This window comes from Sceloporus occidentalis, unplaced genomic scaffold (assembly GCF_023333645.1).
Source record: "Sceloporus occidentalis isolate IW3139 unplaced genomic scaffold, rSceOcc1.0.p SCAF_44, whole genome shotgun sequence".
NCBI classification, from domain to species: domain Eukaryota; kingdom Metazoa; phylum Chordata; class Lepidosauria; order Squamata; family Phrynosomatidae; genus Sceloporus; species Sceloporus occidentalis.
The window spans coordinates 4692440-4702463 of record NW_028317024.1 but is presented as its reverse complement, the minus strand read 5'-3'; the positions used below and the strand labels follow the sequence as shown (position 1 = coordinate 4702463).

Below are 10024 nucleotides of genomic sequence, written 5' to 3'. Positions count from 1 at the left end.
GTAGCCCTTTTAGATTACGCCGGGAAACTAGAGAGAGGTCTTAAGCTCTTCTACTATTTCTAACCTACCTTGATATACCTCCAGGTGCTACCAGGGAATGGGCAAGGAAAAATAAATTCTCAGGTTAGATTTCTTTGTTTTCATACTAAATGATGGATCAAATAAATATATATGGTATCTGAAGAACGCCATTTCTGTCCTGAGGAGACTGGGTATAATTTGAATGTGTGCATTAAATAATGAAGAGGGCTTTTGAAACACAGTAGAAATGGTCAAATTATTGTCGATGAAATTTGTCAAAAAGGCGTGGTGACAGTTTCTCTACTCATTACAACAAAAATACAGATTCTAATACTTCAGTTGATTAATAGATGAGAACATGATTCTTCATTTTAAAACAAAAATAAAAACTAAACATATCTATTTTTTCCTCTTTCTGTAGATTTTTCAGAAGGTGCAGAGACATTAAATGCTGAGAATAATAATGTATATCATGGAACAACTAACAAGTGTGGCATCTGCTTACTTACCTTCCCGAAAGAGTCTCAGTACCAGAGGCATATGCGTGATCATGAGAAAAATGATAAGGTGAGGAAATTATACGTTATATGTTTGTGGATACTATTAATAATATAAAATATATTTCATATTCTTATTTGTGTTTGTTTTTTTGTGGTTTGTTTTTTTTTTGAGAGAAGGAGCTTGTCTAATGAGTTTTTTTCTGCTTTTCAGCCTCATAGGTGTGACCAGTGTCCAATGTCATTTAATATTGACTTCAACCTGACACTTCATAAATCTACACATAATGTGACTGACCCCACGTGTCCTGCATGCAACAAGAAATTCTCGCGTGTGGCCAGTCTTAAAGCTCATATTATGCTGCACGAAAAAGAGGAGGTAATTAAAGTGAACGTTCTTGTTTTCTTTTGTGATTCCCGTGCCATCTTGATTACATACCTTACCTCTTCTCAACTGGTGAGCAGATATCAGTCTCATGTGGACACCTAGGTAGATGGTGTTATCCACTATCCAACATCTCTGTTGTAGCTGTTTGGTGGCATCAGTTATTATTATTATTTATTGTTTTATATAGCGCCATCAAATTCCGTAGTGCTGTACAATGGGTAGACAGGACATAACAAGTAGTATGTAACATAACAAATTGACTAACAGAGACAACAGGTGAGGAGGGCCCTGCTCAAACGAGCTTACAGTGAAACTAAGAAAGGAGCTAATATACTTCTCTCAATAATGTTATGATTGTATGTGGTTCAAGGTCTGGACAGTGGTTCTTCCACTACAGATGTTAAACAGTACAGGGACCAGAGAGAACCGCTGGTTACCCCTAGCAAAAATCAAGCTGCTTTGTTTCAACTGGGATAAATGTTGTGCCACGACCAGTCCAGCTGTGAAACAGGGAAGCACATAGTGACATAGGAGTTCAGTTTGTCCCCAATTACATTTTTACACCTTAGTAGCAAGGTATATATATGGATGCAGATTTTTCTTTTCAATGTTACAAGAAATCTATTTGAGTGCCTTGATGGAGAATGTCTCCAGAGTTATGGTACTAACTTTTCTCTTACTGTACGAGTTCTCAGTTAACTACAACAGAAACAGAAAATGTCACCATCCACTGGATCACAGCATATGGACTTAGAACGAGGCGTCTCCTCCCAGACTCGGGTATACATGCGAGGGGAAAGGAACAAATATAGTGTAACTCTGTGTGATGGTTAAAAATATGATCGCGGTTTATTTAAATAAATAATAATAATTAAGTAAAAGGTGCACCGAGAACCAGCTCATGTGCAATAAACGCTATGGATGTGGGTTGCCAGTCACTGGCGATGTTACACGGATATAGTGGGTCAGCTTCGTCCAGGTTGATATAATAAGACACAGCAACCTCTGGCCAGGAAAGCCACAAAGTAATAGCTTCAAAAGCAAACCAAATCCCGGGACCAGCATCCCCACTAACATAAAATAAAGTAATCTATGCCACCTGCACCCTATGCATTTCATCTGAGTACTCCTGACTTCCTCAAGGGATAAGCATTATATGTGTGAGTTTATTTTAATAAATTGAGATTATATTTTAACTTTCACACACAGCAATGCTATGTTTTATTTCTTTCCCCTCTCACATGTATACCTAAGTCTTGGAAGAGACACTTAATTCGAAGTCCTGTGATCCAGTGGATGTTTTATACTGCGATTATTGACACTGAGGAGTCCTTGCGGAGTTCACCTTTATAGGAGAGTGTATTCATTTGCTGTTTTTGTCTGTTAACTAATACTTGCTAGGGTATACCAATCACAACAGCAGATCAAAATGAATGACCCTGCTAAGAATCACATTTTCATAAAGGTATAAAGCCGGCATTTATTTCTTTTCGCAGACCCTTATCTGTTCAGAATGTGGAGATGAGTTCACACTACAAAGCCACCTGTCTCTGCATATGGAAGAACATCGCCAGGAGCTTTCCGGGAGCAAGACCTTCAGTTGCAAGTCATGCAAAAAGACATTTGACACAGCACCACAACTCAAGGATCACATGAAAACGCACTTTAAAATTAGGTAGGAACAACTAAAAATTCATTATTTTTTTTTCTACTAATAATTTTAGTAGGGAAAAATTTTCTGCTTTTATCGTTATTAATTGATGGCCAAATTTTATTAGAACTCCCAAAAATATGTTAAAACTACACCTGTCCCCAAGAAGTTGATATAATATAAAATGGTATTGATTCATGGAGTATGCGATCAGAAGCAATAGTGGCAAACTCTGTGTGTGCATTATGCATGACCTGTTATGTCTGTCTAGTTGAATAAACACACTCAGGTTGGTCCATCCTGTTCCACAAGGACATCATTAGACAAGAACACACCATATATCTGAAGTAGTTGCGTTTATTTATAGAACTCTAGTAAATATTGTACCTCTATTACAATAACTTTAACAATGACAATATACAAAATTGCCAGTAACATTAAACGTGATGATTAAGACACACTGATACAGAAAGGGAAGAAGATGGCCCTGCTCTTGCAAGCTAACAATCACTTTTGTAGCTTGTGCAGAATACGGTCAATGAATGGGTCAATGGCAACATGCCCATAGCATAGTGACTTCCTCTACATATATGATAAAATTACAAAAACTAGCTAACTTGCACAAATATTTTTTTTTCCACTTTCTCTAACCATTGGTATAATTCAGGCTTATGCAAATGTTGCTGCCCTTAATTATTCACGGTGAACTATGTGATTTGCAGTGTTAACTCCTCTGCAATGTCCCAGCTTTGTAAATTAACCTTGGTTTTTGAAGTGATAAATAGTGGTCTCTTGGTAACAGCTCGCATCCTTTCTGTTTTTTTTTCCCCAGAGTTGCAAGCACTAGGTCTTATAATCGAAACATTGATAGAAGTGGTTTTTCCTATTCTTGTCCACATTGCGGTAAAACATTTCAAAAGCCAAGTCAGTTAACTCGTCACATACGAATACACACAGGTAAGCGTGTTCTTGGATAAGTCTTTTAGTGAAGCATTTGTAAACTAACCTACTAAGACAAAACATCAGAGACTTCCAGTGCCTGTGCTGGGTACAAGCAGTCAGACTACTTGAATTAGTAGGTCAAGGATATTTGATGATATAACTGAATAGAAGCCCAATCTATTTTGCGGTTCAGTACACTAAATCAACTAGTTTAACTGTATTTAATACATTTATGAAATACAGTTAAATACAGTATTTAATACATTTATTAGAAACTCTCCTGACTTGCCCTCGACAGAATTTGGATGATTATTCCTTCTGTTAAGTTATTTCTGGGTATCCATTTGGTGTCAGTTTCTGACTGTCTTGTCAAATTGCAGAGAAGACTAAAACTGAAATGAATTGATATGCTAATTCCGCCACCTCTAGCCGCAGATATAAGCTCCAATAAGGCAAACTTATCCTTTACTTTTAAACCGCGTATTTCTAGAGAGTTATTCTAGTTAACATGAAAACAAGCTAAAGGTAGTTGCAATAGGTAAGTGGTAAATCCTGTGCTGAACAACTCGACATTAATCTTGGTGGTCACAAGAGCTAAGGAAAATTATAACAAAAATATTTGTGATGTTGCTTACCCCGAACTATGAACGTATGTCGTTTTTAATTGCTGTACACCTATAATTTTTTTGAGGTTCCAATAATTATATCATTTACCCTATTATTTACCCTACTGTCACCACTGTCATGTCAACTAGCATAAAGACAAAAATGTGCTTTTATGTCAAATGTTTCCAAACCAAGAAACTGCAATAAACACAGGAGGTTTGTGATTGTTCCAATGTGTATATAGTGACAATTTGCGTCAATTTTCATTACTTGTATGATACCGCGTGACAATTTGTAGAAAGGCATGTCAAAAAGAGTATGTGTAAGAAGACTATTGCCCAACACAATCATAACAGGATTCCTCCTCCACATCGTAAGTGGTGGTAGCGCACTTCCAAAACAAATATTAATAAAGGCTATAATTTCACTTTTACCTATGTTTGTGCTGTAGCATCCTAGATTTTAGTGCTGTGGTATGGATGGTGGACTAAGTCCAAAAATGCCATGAGCTGATAAATCCGGTAGCCGTCTACCTGGTACCCAATCTATCCTCACAGTATGTTCTTTAAAACCTTTTATCGCTGTAATGATTGGCAGAATTTTTTTATTATCGCCGCAGCAGCTGAAGCAGCATGTGCCCTTTCTTTACACTGAAAGTGTGCAGAGAGGATATTTTAAGTGAGAAAATCAATTATTGTGGCATTGGTTCACTCAAATTCTGGAACTGTAATTCCCTATTTTGTTTTCCTTGGCATGAAAGGAAAATGTTTTTTTTTTTAAGCTAGACACTGCTGGTTTGGAAAACAACGTGAATATCTTCACAATGATGGATACCTTTTTTTTTCTTTTCATTCATGTAATGTTAAGGTATGACATAATTAGAGATGTCATGAAATGGTATCATCCAATATTTGATGCCGGGCCAATTGGAGCGTATTTAGCAAGATCGTACTTTTGTAACGGCTAAGTGCTCTTTGAGTTTGGTCTCTTTGGTTGGATCCAGAATCACAGGAATTCACTTTTGTTACAGAATTGTCTCTAGCGCAAGCTTGCGTATCAGAATAGTGGTCAGGCTGTCAGGAAATGGCAAGTATACCCACTGAAGTTATAAGCAAAGCACACTAGATGTCACCCTTCTCCCAAGATAAAATGCGATCACAGTCTTGTTTTTATTCAGTAGTTTCAGCAAGTAGTATACTTGTTAATTTTAAAGTCACATCACATTTCACCAAAGTGCACTCCTGCCATTGATGTTAAAAGATCTCACAGTGATCTTTGATGACCCGTCACACTCTCTGGTATAGCCTTGAAACATAACCCATGGCTATAAGTTTTTGCTGACTTTTACTCCAAGAATAAAAGGAAAAAAAACTATTAAGGCACAAAGGTATTTGCAATGATGTTTTGGGACACCTTTGGGGAATTAATGTTGTGGACAAATTTGTACTCGATGTCAAATCCACTTTGGGTTCTAGGCTGTAAGAGTTATTACTTCAAATGATGGGTTCAATGAGTAAACGCGGGATAAAAACTTTGCCTTGGGCACCAAATTAGACTTCCACCTTCTTTTACCCAACCGAATGAAGACAGGGATTCCAATGCAAAGTTCGAAAATTGGTCTTGTCACCATTAAAACCAATTTAAGATTCCTGCTTGATGGCCTAATCCATTGGTTACTATGGCAACAAGATCACTTCTTGCATCACAAATCCTTTTTATACCTCCAATGGGCCGTATTTCTATAAAAGATGAGTGTTACTGTAGAAACCAGTATAATGTTTTTGCCGATTGTTATATATCTATACATAATCTCATTGACTAAGATATTAGTCTGTATGTGTTGAGGGCAATTCTAGGGTGTCTGCTAAATAGGGAAGTCCCAGAAGAACTCAAACCAGAGTTTTCACAAGGTGTCTACTTTGTGGAAAATGCAAACATATTTTGAGTATTTTTAGTAAATTCTAAGCTCTGGGCTTGCTGAATAAACCCCTGTGAGATTTGCGTATCGCACATGAAATGTATTTCATTAATGCATTATGAAATTCATGGAAAGTTAAAGAAAGTGCTGAGAAAAATCGTTAAGTGTGAAATCCCCACGATACCACTCAATGTATCTGGACAGATTAGAAATCAAAATAAATAATCAGGTTTTCATCAAGACTTTTATTTTTATATGGGAATTCAAACCGCGTTTCGGTACATGCCACTCCTAAATGATTGATTTGTGTCTTGATTTTACATTTTGTTTTGGAAGCTTATATATGAAATGCACTGTAGCGAGCAGCGGGGATGATCAATATTGCTTTTGTTGGCCCTTCAGGGATCCTCCACAGATGTTGATCGCAAGATGAGTTTAGCAAACCCACTAGGACATGTAGCCACCATCTAGATTTCTGTACACTTTTTTACGATTTGTGTTTGTGGAATTCTCAGACGTTAAAAAAAATTATAGCAGCTAAAACCGAAAACTATATAATTTGAAGTGCGGGCATTTTTTCGTATGTAATATGATTATGTTCATGCCAATGGAACTATGGATTAGGGTCCTGCAAATCTTGAATTTTGGACAGAATTAAACCTCAAATGTAATCGGGAGACAAAAATTCTAATCAGATATAAAAAATAATTTCCATAAATATTTTTTCCCCCAGATATAGGGACTTGTTATGGGTTCCTGACAAAATATGCCAATGACAAATATACTTCTATATCTATATCTAACATTTAGGGGTTTTTTTTATATAATAATTTTGATTTTCTTGTTTTAGGTGAAAGACCCTTCAAATGCAACCAATGTGGAAAAGCTTTTAACCAGAAGGGGGCACTGGCAACTCATCTGGTGAAACACACAGGGGAAAAGCCCTATGCTTGTTCGTTTTGTCCAGCAGCCTTTTCTCAGAAAGGCAATCTGCAGTCCCATATACAGCGTGTTCATTCGGAGGTAAATAATCAACCACTTACAGGGCATTTTTATTACATTGTCTGTAAAATCCATCATAGTACGTTCTTTGTTTACTCTGTTCCACCATATTAAACACGCAGATTTAGTTACGCCTCTGTGTGCGTGTCTGTGTATATGTATGTCTGTATTATGTAGACTTGTGCATTCGTCTTCGGGCGAACATGAAAACGAACACGAAGAGTGCGTTTTCGTGTTCGTTCCGAAGACATGAAGAAGAGAAGGCAGTGCCGGTAAAACGTAGGCGAAGACGAAGACTCACACACGAAGAATCTTCGCCTTCGTCTACTATTCTCCCCGTTCCCTTCCCCATCTAACTTACCTTATCTTCACAGCATCGCGGGAGTTGACTGAAGTGGAAATCCGCAGGTTCGTCGTCAGGGGTTACAGGGCAGAGCGAGTGAGCCTATTGGTCACCTGCAGGGTCTTCCTCTGGCATCAACCAATTGGTTGATGCCAGAGGAAGACCCTGCAGGTGACCAATAGGGCTCACTCGCACGGCCTTTTTAACTCCTGATTTCCGCTCCCGTTAACCCCTGCGATGCTGCGTTGGATAACGGGAGCAGAAATCCATAGGGTAAAGGGCTGTGCAAGCGACCAATAGGCTCACTTGCACGGCCCCTTACCACTAGTTGCTAGGCAGAAAAAAAAATAAAGCAACCTGGGACCCTGCTGCAACAGTTAAAAGTCCGTGCCAGCGACCAACAAAGTCGCTGGTACGGACATTTAACTGACACAGCAGGGACACCAGTGGTCTCCCCGCTGTGTCCGTTAAATGTCAGTGCCAGCGACCAACAAAGTCGCCGGTACGGACATTTAACTTAGCATAAATAACTTACTATAACTTCGGACACAATGCTGCCCTCTGTTGGTTTTACATTAAGTAGCATATGCTTGAAATCCAAAGTTGTTATGCTACTCAATGTAAAACCAACAGAGGGCAGCATTCTGTCCGAAGATATATTAGCCATATGTGGTAGTGTATTCATTTTCATCTATGAATTGTTTAAATAAAATATATCCCCATGATCCGCTGGTCTCCCCGCTGCAAGAGTTAAATGTCCGCACTAGCGGACATTAATTCTGTCGAACTTGCAAACTCTTTTTTTCTATTTATTTTGGGGTTTTTTTTGTATTAAACTGTTAGACGAAAGGATCATGGGAATGTATTTTATTTGAATAAATGCAAATGAGCACACTGCCACATATGGCTAATATATGTTCGGACAGAATGCTGCCCTCTGTTGGTTTTACATTAAGTAGAATTGTTCCATATGCTTGAAAGAAATCCAGTTATTATGCTACTTAATGTAAAACCAACAGAGGGCAGCATTCTGTCCAAACATATATTAGCCATCTATGTTCGGACAGAATGCTGCCCTGTGTTGGTTTTACATTAAGTAGCATAATAAATAACTGGATTTCAAGCGAGTGCGGACATTTAACTGTTGCAGCGGGGAGACCAGCGGATCATGGGGATATATTTTATTTAAATAATTAATAAATGAAAATGAACACACTGCCACATATGGCTAATATATCTTCGGACAGAATGCTGCCCTCTGTTGGTTTTACACCAGCATAATATTCTGCCCGAGAATATATTAGCTATAGATATGGTAGTGAGCTCATTGGTCACCAGCAGGAGGCCCCCTGCTGGCGACCAATAGAGTTGCTGATACGCACATTTAAACTACTGGCGCCAGAGCTGCTGCGGTACGCGTTAACCCCGTATTAACCCCTTAACCGGAAAAAACGAAGAAAAAACGAATATTCGCCCGAAGAGAAGACAGGAACGGGCGAATATTCGCGGAATCCGAAGATATTTTTTTTTGACGAAGACGAGCGTGAAGACGAAGAGCCCCCTGGTGCCCAAGTCTAGTATTATGTATATATATATATATATATATATATATATATATATATATATATGTATGTGTATATATATATATATATATATATGTATATTTATATTATATACACCTCAATGTTATTCCGCTTAATGTACAGCTGGATAGTTATTGGCTGGAAATGTACAAAGCAGACAATGTTGAAATCTGAATCCCTATATCAATATACCTTTATTACGCATCATTTATTTGGCAGTGGAAACTATGGTGTCTATTCACCAAGCCATAAGTTTAGGAGAGCTGAAATATTTCAAAGTACTGACTTCATGGCCCATTTTGAAGGGTTAAGGTGAGTGCTGCATAATGCATAAGTAACAAAGTAAAAAAAAAAGCTTACACTTTAATAAATAGACTTCATATTCTTAGGGCAAAAGTGTGCTTTAAAAATCATGATAGTTTACAACACCATCCTTAATATTTAACCATACCTTCTGCTCTTCCGAGCTCATTTTCTATATATTTCATATGGTTGATTAATGGATTGATGAGTGGAGTCTTGGAGACTATAGTGTTCCTTGGCTGTAGTACAAAAAACTACCATTTTGAAACTACCTTGTTGAGCCAAGCTACCTAAGTTTGTATTCAAATGTAAATATACCCAGTGTCCACAATTCTCTTCTGTAAGTAATTTTGAATTTCTATGCCTTCTTCAGGATAACTGTATATGCTTACCAATGATTAGACTACACGTAGGAGAGAGATGAGAGTTAATACTAACACTTGATCTTAGTTGCTGGTAGTTTACGATGTTGGCTGGATGATATTAATCACATTTCTCTCTCTGAAGGTGAAGAATGGTGTTACATATCACTGCACTGACTGCAGCTGTGTGTTTAAAAGCCTTGGCAGTCTCAATACTCATATTAGCAAGATGCATGTGGTAGGATCCCAAGCTACGTCAGCACCGTCACTGCGACCGTCTCTTATGGCCACGGTAAATCAAGCAGCTTTCTGCTTGCGTTGTATTCTGTTCCTGCTGCAGGACATCAAAGTTAAAAATTGTTTTATAGTGAGAAAACTTTGATGTAGCTAAATACACTGTTTACATTG

At 37.9% G+C, this 10024-nt stretch overlaps 1 pseudogene; it reads left to right on the top strand.

Moving 5' to 3' along the window:
• The first annotated feature begins 513 nt into the window (after nucleotides 1-513).
• LOC149289608 (zinc finger protein 236-like) overlaps nucleotides 514-10024 on the top strand; it is a 58057-nt pseudogene continuing 48546 nt past the window's right edge.